The 17,512-nt window shown below is 54.9% G+C and overlaps 1 pseudogene across 1 annotated transcript in view; it reads right to left on the bottom strand.

Moving 5' to 3' along the window:
* Positions 1-17,512, bottom strand: part of LOC147091177 (uncharacterized) — a 279,795-nt pseudogene that overhangs the window by 8,578 nt on the left and 253,705 nt on the right. Inside the window, exon 8 of the transcript XR_015075175.1 lies at positions 1,122-1,217. The product of XR_015075175.1 is annotated as an uncharacterized LOC147091177 (transcript). The remainder of the gene's footprint in view (positions 1-1,121; positions 1,218-17,512) is intronic.

The raw sequence follows: 17,512 nt of genomic DNA, 5'->3' as shown, positions 1-17,512 counted from the left end.
AGGATTTCAGCAGTTACATTGGGTGAACAGTCTGTTTGGAATGGACCTCACAAGGCAGCTACCTGAGGTTGCAGAACCCGCTGGGTCAATGGATGAACGGTCAGCGGATTTGCGAGTCGATTGTTCCTCGGGTTTGTCAGTTGGCAATGTCTCGGGAGCTGTAATAAAGGATGAGAGACACGTGAGAATGCAGAGTGGAGAACACTAGGGCCCAGAAATGCGGGTCTCCACGGCTGAGAACGCACGGGGTACTCACCCCTAGGCCCAATGGAAGTGCCGGTTTCTTACATGCACTGCGCATGCGCGGGAAACCGGAACTTCCGTTCCCTTGAAGGAAAGGTTTCCTAGTAGATTGGCGGTTAGGATCAGATCAGCCACGATCTTATTGAATGGCGGAGCAGGCTCGAGTGGCCGATTGGCCTACTCCTGCTCCTATTTCTTATGTTCTTATGTTTCAGGTGTCAAACGCGTACGCCGGAGAGGCAGCGCTTGCACATGGAACTTCCGGTTTTTTTGCAGATTTCTCCGGGAGGGTAAGTCTCCAGGAGTTACACATATAAAAAGCAAGCGCAAGGCCTGCTTTTAACAAGGTAAGTGGTGAATTAATTAAAATTAAAATATTTTTTCCACAGGTTTATTAATTTTACATGCTGTAAAGAAAGGTAAGTTTTTTTTTAGCCACGTTAGAAAATGTAATTAACTTTTTCAAAAATTTAAATTATTGTTTAATAGTTATTTTATGTAATTTATAGTTATTTTAAAAATTGATATTTTAAAAAAATATTTGAAGTTTTAGTGATGTGTTGGGGCTTATAGTATTTATAGTTTTGACAGCTCTTCCTGTCAATTGTTTGAATGGGCATTTCCCTGCTACCATTGGCTCTCCATGGCCCACGTGATCCCAGGGGACGCATCGAACTACTGCGCCCCTGGGATATGCAAGCACTGCGCGCCGGCAGTTGGAGGAGGCCCAGGGTAGGAATCCCATGTGGGCCCACAGCTCAACAGCCGGCGCGCTAGGAAAGTGCAGATCGGAGGCCTGCACCCGCGGGAAGCCCCCGACCCGAGTTTCTAGGCCTCGGTGAACAGTCTTTTTGAAATGGACGTCACAAGGCAGCTACCTGAGGTTGCAGAACCCGCTGGGTCAATGGATGAACGGTCAACGGATTCGCGAGTCGATTGTTCCTCGGGTTTGACAGTTGGCGATGTCTCGGGAGCTGTAATAAAGGAAGAGAGACACGAGAGATTGCAGAGTGGAGAACACCACAACATGTCATCAGGAAGGCACGAGAGTACGAAGAATGTCAGACATCAGACTTAATATAAACCAGAACCATCCAATTCCATCCCACTCCACTATCAGGCCTCCTCCCGTTCCCCTCAGTCTCCTCCTCCCACTCCCCTCAGGCTCCTCCTCCCACTCCCCTCAGTCTCCTCCTCCCACTCCCCTCAGTCTCCTCCTCCTGCTCCCCTCAGTCTCCTCCTCCTGCTCCCCTCAGTCTCCTCCTCCCGCTCCCCTCACTCTCCTCCTCCCGCTCCCCTCAGTCTCCTCCTCCCGCTCCCCTCAGTCTCCTCCTCCCACTCCCCTCAGTCTCCTCCTCCCACTCCCCTAAGTCTCCTCCTCCCGCTCCCCTCAGTCTCCTCCTCCCGCTCCCCTGAGTCTCCTCCTCCCGCTCCCCTCACTGTCCTCCTCCCGCTCCACTCACCCTCCTCCTCCCGCTCCCCTCAGTCTCCTCCTCCCAATCCACTCAGTATCCTCCTCCCACTCCCCTCAGTCTCCTCCTCCCACTCCCCTCAGTCTCCTCCTCCCGCTCCCCTCAGTCTCCTCCTCCCGCTCCCCTCAGTCTCCTCCTCCCGCTCCCCTCACTCTCCTCCTCGCGCTCCCCTCAGTCTCCTCCTCCCGCTCCCCTCAGTCTCCTCCTCCCGCTCCCCTCAGTCTCCTCCTCCCGCTCCCCTCACTCTCCTCCTCCCGCTCCCCTCACTCTCCTCCTCCCGCTCCCCTCACTCTCCTCCTCCCGCTCCCCTCAGTCTCCTCCTCCCACTCCCCTCAGTCTCCTCCTCCCGCTCCCCTCAGTCTCCTCCTCCCACTCCCCTCAGTCTCCTCCTCCCACTCCCCTAAGTCTCCTCCTCCCGCTCCCCTCAGTCTCCTCCTCCCGCTCCCCTCAGTCTCATCCTCCCACTCCCCTCAGTCTCCTCCTCCCACTCCCCTCAGTCTCCTCTTCCCACTCCCCTCAGTCTCCTCCTCCCGCCCCCCTCAGTCTCCTCCCACTCCCCCCAGTCTCCTCCTCCCGCTCCCCTGAGTCTCCTCCTCCCGCTCCCCTCACTGTCCTCCTCCCGCTCCACTCACCCTCCTCCTCCCGCTCCCCTCAGTCTCCTCCTCCAGCTCCCCTCAGTCTCCTCCACCCGCTCCCCTCAGTCTCCTCCTCCCTCTCCCCTCAGTCTCCTCCTCCCACTCACCTCAGTCTCCTCCTCCCACTCCCCTCACTCTCCTCCTCCCACTCCCCTCACTCTCCTCCTCCCGCTCCCCTCACTCTCCTCCTCCCGCTCCCCTCACTCTCCTCCTCCCTCTCCCCTCAGTCTCCTCCTCCCGCTCCCCTCAGTCTCCTCCTCCCACTCCCCTCAGTCTCCTCCTCCCACTCCCCTCAGTCTCCTCCTCCCACTCCCCTCAGTCTCCTCCTCCCACTCCCCTCAGTCTCCTCCTCCCACTCCCCTCAGTCTCCTCCTCCCGCTCCCCTCACTCTCCTCCTCACACTCCCCTCACTCTCCTCCTCACACTCCCCTCAGTCTCCTCCTCCCGCTCCCCTCACTCTCCTCCTCCCACTCCCCTCAGTCTCCTCCTCCCGCTCCCCTCAGTGTCCTCCTCCCGCTCCCCTCATTCTCCTCCTCCCACTCCCCTCAGTCTCCTCCTCCCGCTCCCCTCAGTCTCCTCCTCCCGCTCCCCTCAGTCTCCTCCTCCCGCTCCCCTCAGTCTCCTCCTCCCGCTCCCCTCAGTCTCCTCCTCCCAATCCCCTCAGTCTCCTCCTCCCGCTCCCCTCAGTCTCCTCCTCCCGCTCCCCTCAGTCTCCTCCTCCCACTCCCCTCAGTCTCCTCCTCCCACTCCCCTCAGTCTCCTCCTCCCGCTCCCCTCAGTCTCCTCCTCCCGCTCCACTAAGTCTCCTCCGCCCACTCCCTTCAGTCTCCTCCGCCCACTCCCCTCAGTCTCCTCCTCCCCCTCCCCTCAGTCTCCTCCTCCCGCTCCCCTCAGTCTCCTCCTCCCGCTCCCCTCAGTCTCCTCCTCCCGCTCGCCTCAGTCTCCTCCTCCCGCTCCCCTTTGTCTCCTCCTCCCGCTCCCCTCAGTCTCCTCCGCCCGCTCCTCTCAGTCTCCTCCTCCCACTCCCCTCAGTCTCCTGCTCCCACTCCCCTCAGTCTCCTCCTCCCGCTCCCCTCACTCTCCGCCTCCCACTCCCCTCAGTCTCCTCCTCCCACTCCCCTCAGTCTCATCCTCCCACTCCCCTCAGTCTCCTCCTCCCACTCCCCTCACATTCCTCCTCCCACTCCCCTCAGTCTCCTCCTCCCACTCCCCTCGGTCTCCTCCTCCCACTCCCCTCACATTCCTCCTCCCACTCCCCTCAGTCTCCTCCTCCCACTCCCCTCACATTCCTCCTCCCACTCCCCTCAGTCTCCTCCTCCCACTCCCCTCACATTCCTCCTCCCACTCCCCTCAGTCTCCTCCTCCCGCTCCCCTCGGTCACTTACAACCCCCTCCCCTCAATTATTGAAACGCAGTTGCCTGAGTCACTTATATTCTCCTCCCCTCTTTTATTGAATCCCACTCCCCTCAGTTACTGAATCCCACTCCCCTCAGTCACATACTTCTCTCTCCCCTCAGTTACTGAATCCCACCCCCCTCAGTTGCTGAATCCAGTCCCTCACAGTTACTGAATCACCCTCACCTCAGTTACTGTATCCCATTCCCCTCAGTCATTCAATCCCCCCCTCAGTTAATGAATCTCACTCCCCTCAGTCACTTACATTGTCCTCCCCTCAGTTACTGAATCCCACTCCCCTCAGACACTACATCCCACTCCCCTCAGTCACTACATCCCACTCCCCTCAGAGACTACATCCCACTCCCCTCAGACACTACATCCCACTCCCCTCAGACACTACATCCCACTCCCCTCAGACACTACATCCCACTCCCCTCAGTCACTACATCCCACTCCCCTCAGACACTACATCCCACTCCCCTCAGACACTACATCCCACTCCCCTCAGACACTACATCCCACTCCCCTCAATCACTACATCCCACTCCCCTCAGACACTACATCCCACTCCCCTCAGACACTACATCCCACTCCCATCAGACACTACATCCCACTCCCCTCAATCACTACATCCCACTCCCCTCAATCACTACATCCCACTCCCCTCAGACACTACATCCCACTCCCCTCAGACACTACATCCCACTCCCCTCAGTCACTACATCCCACTCCCCTCAGACACTACACCCCACTCCCCTCAGACACTACATCCCACTCCCCTCAGACACTACATCCCATTCCACTCAGACACTACATCCCACTCCCCTCAGACACTACATCCCACTCCCCTCAGACATTACATCCCACTCCCCTCAGACACTACATCCCACTCCCCTCAGACAATACATCCCACTCCCCTCAGTCACTACATCCCACTCCCCTCAGACATTACATCCCACTCCCCTCAGACACTACATCCCATTCCACTCAGACACTACATCCCACTCCCCTCAGACACTACATCCCACTCCCCTCAGACACTGCATCCCACTCCCCTCAGACACTACATCCCATTCCACTCAGACACTGCATCCCACTCCCCTCAGACATTACATCCCACTCCCCTCAGACACTACATCCCACTCCCCTCAGACATTACATCCCACTCCCCTCAGTCACTATATCCCATTCCACTCAGACAGTACTTCCCACTCCCCTCAGTCACTATATCCCATTCCACTCAGACAGTACATCCCATTCCTCTCTGAAACCATATCCCATTCCACTCAGACACTACATCCCACGGTCATGGACAGTGCTATCCTGCGGCTCTTACTCGCCAATAACCTGCTCACTGAGGCCCAGTTTGTGTTCCGCCAAGTCCACTCGGCTCCCGACCTCATTACAGCCTTGGTCCAAACGTGGGCAAATGAGCTGAATTCCAGAAGTGAGGTGAGAGTGACTGCCTTTGACATCAAGACAGCATTTGACCGAGTGTGGCATCAAGGAGCCCCAGTAAAATTGAAGTCAATGTGGATCGTGGGTGGCGAGGTGTGGTGGGAACGCTCCACTGGTTGGAGTCATACCTAGCACAAAGGAAGATGGTTCTGGTGGTTGAAGGTCAATTATCACAGCCCCAGATCATCGCAGCAGGAGTTCCTCAGGGCAGTGTCCTAGGGCCAACCATCTTCAGCTGCTTCATCAATGAATTTCCCTCTAACATGAGGTCAAAATGGGACTGTTCGCTGATGACTGCACAGTGTTCAGTGCCATTCACAACTCCTCAGAAAATGAAGCAATCCATGCCGGCACGCAACAAGACATGTACGAAGTTAAAGGCTTGGGCTGATAAGTGGCAGCTAACATTCGCGCCACTGAAGTGCCAGGCAATAAATATCTCCAACAAGCGACAACTAAGTACCTCCATTTGACATTCAACAGCTTTACCATCGCAGAATCCCCCACCAGCAACATCCTGGGGTTCTCCATCGGCCAGAAACTTAACTGGACCAGCCACATAATTACTGTGGCAACAAGAGCAGGTCAGAGGCTAGGTATTCTGCAGCGAGTGTCTCACCTCCTGACTCCCCAAAGCCTTTCCACCATCTACAATGCACAAGTAAGGAGTGTGATGGAATACTCTCCACTGGCCTGGATGAGTGCTGCCCCAACAACACTCAAGAAGCTCGACACCATCCAGGACAAAGCAGCCCGCTTGATTGGCACCCCATCCACCAACTTAAACAATCACTCCCTCCACCACTGGCATACCGTGGCTGCAGTGTGTACCATCTACAAGATGCACTGCAGCAACTCACCAAGGCTCCTTCGGCGGCACCTCCCAAACAGGCAAACTCTTCCACCTAGAAGGACAAGGGCAGCAGGTGCATGAGAACATCACCAACTACAAGCTCCCCTCCAAGTCACACACCATCCTGCCTTAGAAGTAGATCATCTATTCTGCATCGTCGCTGGCTCAAATTCCTGGAACTCCATAACTAAAATCACTGTGGGAGTAGCTTCACCACACGGACTATGGCGCTTCAAGAAGGCGGTTCACAGCGCCTACTCAAGGGCAATTCGGGATGGGCAGTAAATGCTGGCCTTGCCAGCGATGCCCACATCCCATAAGCAATTAAAAAAATTCACTTAGGCACTACGTCCCATTTCACTCAGTCACTACATCCCATTACACTCAGGCATTACGTCCCATTTCACTCAGGCACTACGTCCCATTTCACTCAGGCATTACATCCCATTTCACTCAGGCACTACATCCCATTTCACTCAGGCATTACGTCCCATTTCACTCAGGCATTACGTCCCATTTCACTCAGGCATTACGTCCCATTTCACTCAGGCATTACGTCCCATTTCACTCAGGCATTACGTCCCATTTCATTCAGGCATTACTTCCCATTTCACTCAGGCATTACATCCCATTTCACTCAGGCATTACATCCCATTTCACTCAGGCATTACATCCCATTTCACTCAGGCACTACGTCCCATTTCACTCAGGCATTACGTCCCATTTCACTCAGGCATTACATCCCATTTCACTCAGGCATTACATCCCATTTCACTCAGGCACCACGTCCCATTTCACTCAGGCATTACGTCCCATTTCACTCAGGCATTACGTCCCATTTCACTCAGGCATGACGTCCCATTTCACTCAGGCATTACGTCCCATTTTACTCAGGCATTACGTCCCATTTCACTCAGGCATTATGTCCCATTTCACTCAGGCATTACGTCCCATTTCACTCAGGCACTACGTCCCATTTCACTCAGGCACTACTTCCCATTTCACTCAGGCATTACATCCCATTTCACTCAGGCATTACATCCCATTTCACTCAGGCACTACATCCCATTTCACTCAGGCATTACGTCCCATTTCACTCAGGCATTACGTCCCATTTCACTCAGGCATTACGTCCCATTTCACTCAGGCATTACTTCCCATTTCACTCAGGCATTACATCCCATTTCACTCAGGCATTACATCCCATTTCACTCAGGCATTACATCCCATTTCACTCAGGCACTACGTCCCATTTCACTCAGGCATTATGTCCCATTTCACTCAGCCATTGCATCCCATTTCACTCAGGCATTACATCCCATTTCACTCAGGCACTACGTCCCATTTCACTCAGGCATTACGTCCCATTTCACTCAGGCATTACGTCCCATTTCACTCAGGCATTACGTCCCATTTCACTCAGGCATTACGTCCCATTTTACTCAGGCATTACGTCCCATTTCACTCAGGCATTATGTCCCATTTCACTCAGGCATTACGTCCCATTTCACTCAGGCACTACGTCCCATTTCACTCAGGCACTACGTCCCATTTCACTCAGGCATTACGTCCCATTTCACTCAGGCATTACGTCCCATTTTACTCAGGCATTACGTCCCATTTCACTCAGGCATTATGTCCCATTTCACTCAGGCATTACGTCCCATTTCACTCAGGCACTACGTCCCATTTCACTCAGGCACTACATCCCATTTCACTCAGGCATTACATCCCATTTCACTCAGGCATTACATCCCATTTCACTCAGGCACTACATCCCATTTCACTCAGGCATTACGTCCCATTTCACTCAGGCATTACGTCCCATTTCACTCAGGCATTACATCCCATTTCACTCAGGCACTACATCCCATTTCATTCAGGCATTACGTCCCATTTCACTCAGGCACGACGTCCCATTTCACTCAGGCACTACATCCCATTTCACTCAGGCATTACGTCCCATTTCACTCAGGCATTACGTCCCATTTCACTCAGGCATTACATCCCATTTCACTCAGGCAATACATCCCATTTCACTCAGGCATTACATCCCATTTCACTCAGGCACAACATCCCATTTCACTCAGGCATTACATCCCATTTCACTCAGGCATTACATCCCATTTCACTCAGGCATTACATCCCATTTCACTCAGGCACTACGTCCCATTTCACTCAGGAACTACATCCCATTTCACTCAGGCACTACATCCCATTTCACTCAGGCACTACATCCCATTTCATTCAGGCATTACATCCCATTTCACTCAGGCATTACGTCCCATTTCACTCAGGCATTACAATCCATTTCACTCAGGCATTACATCCCATTTCACTCAGGCATTACATCCCATTTCACTCAGGCACTACGTCCCATTTCACTCAGGCACTACGTCCCATTTCACTCAGGCATTACGACCCATTTCACTCAGGCATTACATCCCATTTCACTCAGGCATTACGTCCCATTTCACTCAGGCATGACATCTCATTTCACTCAGTCAGTGCATCCCATTTCACTCAGGCACTACATCCCATTTCACTCAGGCAGTACATCCCATTTCACTCAGGCACTACATCCCATTTCACTCAGGCATTACGTCCCATTTCACTCAGGCATTACGTCCCATTTCACTCAGGCATTACGTCCCATTTCACTCAGGCATTACGTCTCATTTCACTCAGGCATTACATCTCATTTCACTCAGGCATTACATCCCATTTCACTCAGGCATTACGTCCCATTTCACTCAGGCGTTACATCTCATTTCACTCAGGCATTACGTCCCATTTCACTCAGGCATTACGTCCCATTTCACTCAGGCACGACAACCCACTCCCCTCAGACACTACATCCCACTCCCCTCAGACACTACATCCCACTCCCCTCAGACACCAAATCCCACTCCCCTCAGACACTACATCCCACACCCCTCAGACACTACATCCCACTCCCCTCAGACACTACATTCCACTCCCCTTAGACACTACATCCCACTCCCCTCAGACACTACATCCCACTCCCCTCAGACACCACAACCCACTCCCCTCAGACACTATATCCCACTCCCCTCAGACACTACATCCCACTCCCCTCAGACACTACATTCCACTCCCCTCAGACACGACATCCCACTCCCCTCAGAAACTACAACCCACTCCCCTCAGACACTACATCCCACTCCCCTCAGACACTACATCACACTCCCCTCAGAAACTACATCCCACTCCCCTCAGTCACTACATCCCACTCCCGTCAGACACTACATCCCACTCCCCTCAGACACTACAAATCACTCCCCTCAGTCACTACATCCCACTGCCCTCAGACACTACAACCCACTCCCCTCAGTCACTACATCCCACTACCCTCAGACACTACATCCCACTCCCCTCAGACACTACATCCCACTCCCCTCACACACTACATCCCACTCCCCTCCGACACTACATCCCACTCCCCTCAGACACTACATCCCACTCCCCTCAGACACTACATTCCACTCCCCTCAGACACGACATCCCACTCCCCTCAGAAACTACAACCCACTCCCCTCAGACACTACATCCCACTCCCCTCAGACACAACATCCCACTCCCCTCAGACACTACATCCCACTCCCCTCAGTCACTACATCCCACTCCCGTCAGACACTACATCCCACTCCCCTCAGACACTACATCCCACTCCCCTCAGTCACTACATCCCACTCCCCTCAGACACTACAACCCACTCCCCTCAGTCACTACATCCCATTACCCTCAGACACTACATCCCACTCCCCTCAGACACTAGATCCCACTCCCCTCACACACTACATCCCACTCCCCTCCGACACTACATCCCACTCCCCTCAGACACTACATCCCACTCCCCTCAGACACTACATCCCACTCCCCTCAGACACTACATCCCACTCCCCTCAGACACTACATCCCACTCCCCTCAGACACTACATACCACTCACCTCAGACACTACATCCCACTCCCCTCGGACACTACATCCCACTCCCCTCAGCCACTACATCCCACTCCCCTCAGACACTACATCCCACTCCCCTCAGACACTACATCCCACTCCCCTCAGACACTACATCCCACTCTCCTCAGAAACTACATCCCACTCCCCTCAGACACTACATCCCACTCCCCTCAGACACTACATCCCACTCCCCTCAGACACTACATCCCACTCCCCTCAGACACTACATCCCACTCCCCTCAGACACTAAATCCCAGTCCCCCCAGACACTACATCCCACTCCCCACAGACACTACATCCCACTCCCCTCAGACACTACATCCCGCTCCCCTCGGACACTACATCCCGCTCCCCTCAGACACTACATCCCACTCCCCACAGACACTACATCCCACTCCCCTCAGACACGACAGCCCACTCCCCTCAGACACTACATCCCACTCCCCTCAGACACTACATCCCACTCCCCTCAGACACTACATCCCACTCCCCTCAGACACGACATCCCACTCTCCTCAGACACTACATCCCACACCCCTCAGACACTACATCCCACTCCCCTCAGAAACTACATCCCACTCCCCTCAGACACTACATCCCACTCCCCTCAGACACTACATCCCACTCCCCTCGGACACTACATCCCACTCCCCTCAGACACAAGATCCCATTGCCCTCAGTCACTACAACCCACTCCCCTCAGACACTACAACCCACTCCCCTCAGACACTGCATCCCACTCCCCTCAGACACTGCATCCCACTCCCCTCAGACACTGCATCCCACTCCCCTCAGACACTGCATCGCAATCCCCTCAGAAACTGCATCCCACTCCCCTCAGACACTCCATCCCACTCCCCTCAGACACTACATCCCACTCCCCTCAGACACTACATCCCACTCCCCTCAGACACTACATCCCACTCCCCTCGGACACGACATCCCACTCCCCTCAGACACTACATCCCACTCCCCTCAGATACTACATACCACTCCCCTCAGACACGACATCCCACTCCCCCGACACTACATCCCACTCCCCTCAGACACTACATCCCACTCCACTCAGACACTACATCCCACTCACCTCAGACACTACATCCCACTCCCCTCAGACACTACATCCCACTCCCCTCAGACAATACATCCCACTCCCCTCAGACACTACATCCCACTCCCCTCAGACAATACAACCCACTCCACTCAGACACTACATCCCAATCCCCTCAGACACTGCATTCCACTCCCCTCAGACACTACATCCCACTCCACTTAGACACTACATCCCACTCCCCTCAGACACTACATCCCACTCCACTCAGACGCTACATCCCACTCCCCTCAGACGCTACATCCCACTCCACTCAGACACTACATCCCAATTCCCTCAGTCAGTACATCCCACTCCCCTCTGACACTACATCCCAGTTCCCTCAGACACAACATACCACTCCCCTCAGTCACTACATCCCACTCCCCTCAGACACGACACCCCACTCCCCTCAGTCACTGCATCCCACTCCCCTCAGACACTACTTCCCACTCCCCTCAGACACTAAATCCCACTCCCCTCAGTCACTAAATCCCACTCCCCTCAGACACTACATCCCACTCCCCTCAGACACTACATCCCACTCCCCTCAGACACTAAATGGCACTCCCCTCGGACACTACATCCCACTCCCCTCGGACACTACATCCCACTCCCCTCAGTCACTACATCCCACTTCCCTCAGACACTACATCCCACTCCCCTCAGACACTACATCCCACTCCCCTCAGACACTACATCCCACTCCCCTCAGACATTACATCCCACTCACCTCAGACACTACATCCCACTCCCGTCAGACTCTACATCCCACGCCCTTCAGACACTACATCCCACTCCCCTCAGGCACTACATCCCACTCCCCTCAGACACTACATCCCACTCCCCTCAGACACTACATCCCACTCCCCTCAGACACTACATCCCACTCCCCTCAGACACTACATCCCACTCCCCTCAGACACGACATCCCACTCCCCTCAGACACTACATCCCACTCCCCTCAGACACTATATCCCACTCCCCTCAGACACTACATCTCACTCCCCTCAGACACTACATCCCACTCCCCTCAGACACTACATCCCTCTCCCCTCAGACACTTCATCCCATTCCACTCAGACACTACAACCCACTCCCCTCAGACACTACAACCCACTCCCCTCAGACACTACATCCCACTCCCCGACACTACATCCCACTCCCCTCAGACACTACATTCCACTCCCCTCAGACACGACATCCCACTCCCTTCAGAAACTACAACCCACTCCCCTCAGACACTACATCCCACTCCCCTCAGACACTACATCCCACTCCCCTCAGAAACTACATCCCACTCCCCTCAGTCACTACATCCCACTCCCGTCAGACACTACATCCCACTCCCCTCAGCCACTACATCCCACTCCCCTCAGACACTACATCCCACTCCCCTCAGACACTACATCCCACTCCCCTCAGACACTACATCCCACTCTCCTCAGACACTACATCCCACTCCCCTCAGACACTACATCCCACTCCCCTCAGACACTACATCCCACTCCCCTCAGACACTACATCCCACTCCCCTCAGACACTACATCCCACTCCCCTCAGACACTAAATCCCAGTCCCCCCAGACACTACATCCCACTCCCCACAGACACTACATCCCACTCCCCTCAGACACTACATCCCGCTCCCCTCGGACACTACATCCCGCTCACCTCAGACACTACATCCCACTCCCCACAGACACTACATCCCACTCCCCTCAGACACGACAGCCCACTCCCCTCAGACACTACATCCCACTCCCCTCAGACACTACATCCTACTCCCCTCAGACACTACATCCCACTCCCCTCAGACACGACATCCCACTCTCCTCAGACACTACATCCCACACCCCTCAGACACTACATCCCACTCCCCTCAGAAACTACATCCCACTCCCCTCAGACACTACATCCCACTCCCCTCAGACACTACATCCCACTCCCCTCGGACACTACATCCCACTCCCCTCAGACACAAGATCCCATTGCCCTCAGTCACTACAACCCACTCCCCTCAGACACTACAACCCACTCCCCTCAGACACTGCATCCCACTCCCCTCAGACACTGCATCCCACTCCCCTCAGACACTGCATCCCACTCCCCTCAGACACTGCATCGCAATCCCCTCAGACACTGCATCCCACTCCCCTCAGACACTCCATCCCACTCCCCTCAGACACTACATCCCACTCCCCTCAGACACTACATCCCACTCCCCTCAGACACTACATCCCACTCCCCTCGGACACGACATCCCACTCCCCTCAGACACTACATCCCACTCCCCTCAGATACTACATACCACTCCCCTCAGACACGACATCCCACTCCCCCGACACTACATCCCACTCCCCTCAGACACTACATCCCACTACACTCAGACACTACATCCCACTCCACTCAGACACTACATCCCACTCACCTCAGACACTACATCCCGCTCCCCTCAGACACTACATCCCACTCCCCTCAGACACTACATCCCACTCCCCTCAGACACTACATACCACTCCCCTCAGACACTACATCCCACTCCCCTCAGACACTACATCCCACTCCCCTCAGACAATACAACCCACTCCACTCAGACACTACATCCCAATCCCCTCAGACACTGCATCCCACTCCCCTCAGACACTACATCCCACTCCACTTAGACACTACATCCCACTCCCCTCAGACACTACATCCCACTCCACTCAGACGCTACATCCCACTCCCCTCAGACGCTACATCCCACTCCACTCAGACACTACATCCCAATTCCCTCAGTCAGTACATCCCACTCCCCTCTGACACTACATCCCAGTTCCCTCAGACACAACATACCACTCCACTCAGTCACTACATCCCACTCCCCTCAGACACGACACCCCACTCCCCTCAGTCACTGCATCCCACTCCCCTCAGACACTACTTCCCACTCCCCTCAGACACTAAATCCCACTCCCCTCAGTCACTAAATCCCACTCCCCTCAGACACTACATCCCACTCCCCTCAGACACTAAATCCCACTCCCCTCAGACACTAAATGGCACTCCCCTCGGACACTACATCCCACGCCCCTCGGACACTACATCCCACTCCCCTCAGTCACTACATCCCACTTCCCTCAGACACTACATCCCACTCCCCTCAGACACTACATCCCACTCCCCTCAGACACTACATCCCACTCCCCTCAGACATTACATCCCACTCACCTCAGACACTACATCCCACTCCCGTCAGACTCTACATCCCACGCCCTTCAGACAATACATCCCACTCCCCTCAGGCACTACATCCCACTCCCCTCAGACACTACATCCCACTCCCCTCAGACACTACATCCCACTCCCCTCAGACACTACATCCCACTCCCCTCAGACACTACATCCCACTCCCCTCAGACACGACATCCCACTCCCCTCAGACACTACATCCCACTCCCCTCAGACACTATATCCCACTCCCCTCAGACACTACATCCCACTCCCCTCAGACACTACATCCCACTCCCCTCAGACACTACATCCCTCTCCCCTCAGACACTTCATCCCATTCCACTCAGACACTACAACCCACTCCCCTCAGACACTACAACCCACTCCCCTCAGACACTACATCCCACTCCCCGACACTACATCCCACTCCCCTCAGACACTACATTCCACTCCCCTCAGACACGACATCCCACTCCCCTCAGAAACTACAACCCACTCCCCTCAGACACTACATCCCACTCCCCTCAGACACTACATCCCACTCCCCTCAGAAACTACATCCCACTCCCCTCAGTCACTACATCCCAATCCCGTCAGACACTACATCCCACTCCCCTCAGACACTACATCCCACTACCCTCAGTCACTACATCCCACTCCCCTCAGACACTACAACCCACTCCCCTCAGTCACTACATCCCACTACCCTCAGACACTACATCCCACTCCCCTCAGACACTACATCCCACTCCCCTCACACACTACATCCCACTCCCCTCCGACACTACATCCCACTCCCCTCAGACACTACATCCCACTCCCCTCAGACACTACATTCCACTCCCCTCAGACACGACATCCCACTCCCCTCAGAAACTACAACCCACTCCCCTCAGACACTACATCCCACTCCCCTCAGACACAACATCCCACTCCCCTCAGACACTACATCCCACTCCCCTCAGTCACTACATCCCACTCCCGTCAGACACTACATCCCACTCCCCTCAGACACGACATCCCACTCCCCTCAGTCACTACATCCCACTCCCCTCAGACACTACAACCCACTCCCCTCAGTCACTACATCCCATTACCCTCAGACACTACATCCCACTCCCCTCAGACACTAGATCCCACTCCCCTCACACACTACATCCCACTCACCTCCGACACTACATCCCACTCCCCTCAGACACTACATCCCACTCCCCTCAGACACTACATCCCACTCCCCTCAGACACTACATCCCACTCCCCTCAGACACTACATCCCACTCCCCTCAGACACTACATACCACTCACCTCAGACACTACATCCCACTCCCCTCGGACACTACATCCCACTCCCCTCAGACACTACATCCCACTCCCCTCAGACACTACATCCCACTCCCCTCAGACACTACATCCCACTCCCCTCAGACACTACATCCCACTCTCCTCAGACACTACATCCCACTCCCCTCAGACACTACATCCCACTCCCCTCAGACACTACATCCCACTCCCCTCAGACACTACATCCCACTCCCCTCAGACACTGCATCGCAATCCCCTCAGACACTGCATCCCACTCCCCTCAGACACTCCATCCCACTCCCCTCAGACACTACATCCCACTCCCCTCAGACACTACATCCCACTCCCCTCAGACACTACATCCCACTCCCCTCGGACACGACATCCCACTCCCCTCAGACACTACATCCCACTCCCCTCAGACACTACATCCCACTCCCCTCGGACACGACATCCCACTCCCCTCAGACACTACATCCCACTCCCCTCAGATACTACATACCACTCCCCTCAGACACGACATCCCACTCCCCCGACACTACATCCCACTCCCCTCAGACACTACATCCCACTACACTCAGACACTACATCCCACTCCACTCAGACACTACATCCCACTCACCTCAGACACTACATCCCGCTCCCCTCAGACACTACATCCCACTCCCCTCAGACACTACATCCCACACCCCTCAGACACTACATACCACTCCCCTCAGACACTACATCCCACTCCCCTCAGACACTACATCCCACTCCCCTCAGACAATACAACCACTCCACTCAGACACTACATCCCAATCCCCTCAGACACTGCATCCCACTCCCCTCAGACACTACATCCCACTCCACTTAGACACTACATCCCACTCCCCTCAGACACTACATCCCACTCCACTCAGACGCTACATCCCACTCCCCTCAGACGCTACATCCCACTCCACTCAGACACTACATCCCAATTCCCTCAGTCAGTACATCCCACTCCCCTCTGACACTACATCCCAGTTCCCTCAGACACAACATACCACTCCCCTCAGTCACTACATCCCACTCCCCTCAGACACGACACCCCACTCCCCTCAGTCACTGCATCCCACTCCCCTCAGACACTACTTCCCACTCCCCTCAGACACTAAATCCCACTCCCCTCAGTCACTAAATCCCACTCCCCTCAGACACTACATCCCACTCCCCTCAGACACTACATCCCACTCCCCTCAGACACTAAATGGCACTCCCCTCGGACACTACATCCCACTCCCCTCGGACACTACATCCCACTCCCCTCAGTCACTACATCCCACTTCCCTCAGACACTACATCCCACTCCCCTCAGACACTACATCCCACTCCCCTCAGACACTACATCCCACTCCCCTCAGACATTACATCCCACTCACCTCAGACACTACATCCCACTCCCGTCAGACTCTACATCCCACGCCCTTCAGACAATACATCCCACTCCCCTCAGGCACTACATCCCACTCCACTCAGACACTACATCCCACTCCCCTCAGACACTACATCCCACTCCCCTCAGACACTACATCCCACTCCCCTCAGACACTACATCCCACTCCCCTCAGACACGACATCCCACTCCCCTCAGACACTACATCCCACTCCCCTCAGACACTATATCCCACTCCCCTCAGACACTACATCCCACTCCCCTCAGACACTACATCCCACTCCCCTCAGACACTACATCCCTCTCCCCTCAGACACTTCATCCCATTCCACTCAGACACTACAACCCACTCCCCTCAGACACTACAACCCACTCCCCTCAGACACTACCTCCCACTCCCCGACACTACATCCCACTCCCCTCAGACACTACATTCCACTCC

The sequence above is a fragment of the Somniosus microcephalus genome, unplaced genomic scaffold, assembly GCF_052327205.1.
Source record: "Somniosus microcephalus isolate GS21.2 unplaced genomic scaffold, FLI_Smic_1.0 unresolved_chr3, whole genome shotgun sequence".
NCBI classification, from domain to species: domain Eukaryota; kingdom Metazoa; phylum Chordata; class Chondrichthyes; order Squaliformes; family Somniosidae; genus Somniosus; species Somniosus microcephalus.
Note: the sequence above shows the minus strand (reverse complement) of the source record. Positions and strands in the feature narration are given on the sequence as shown.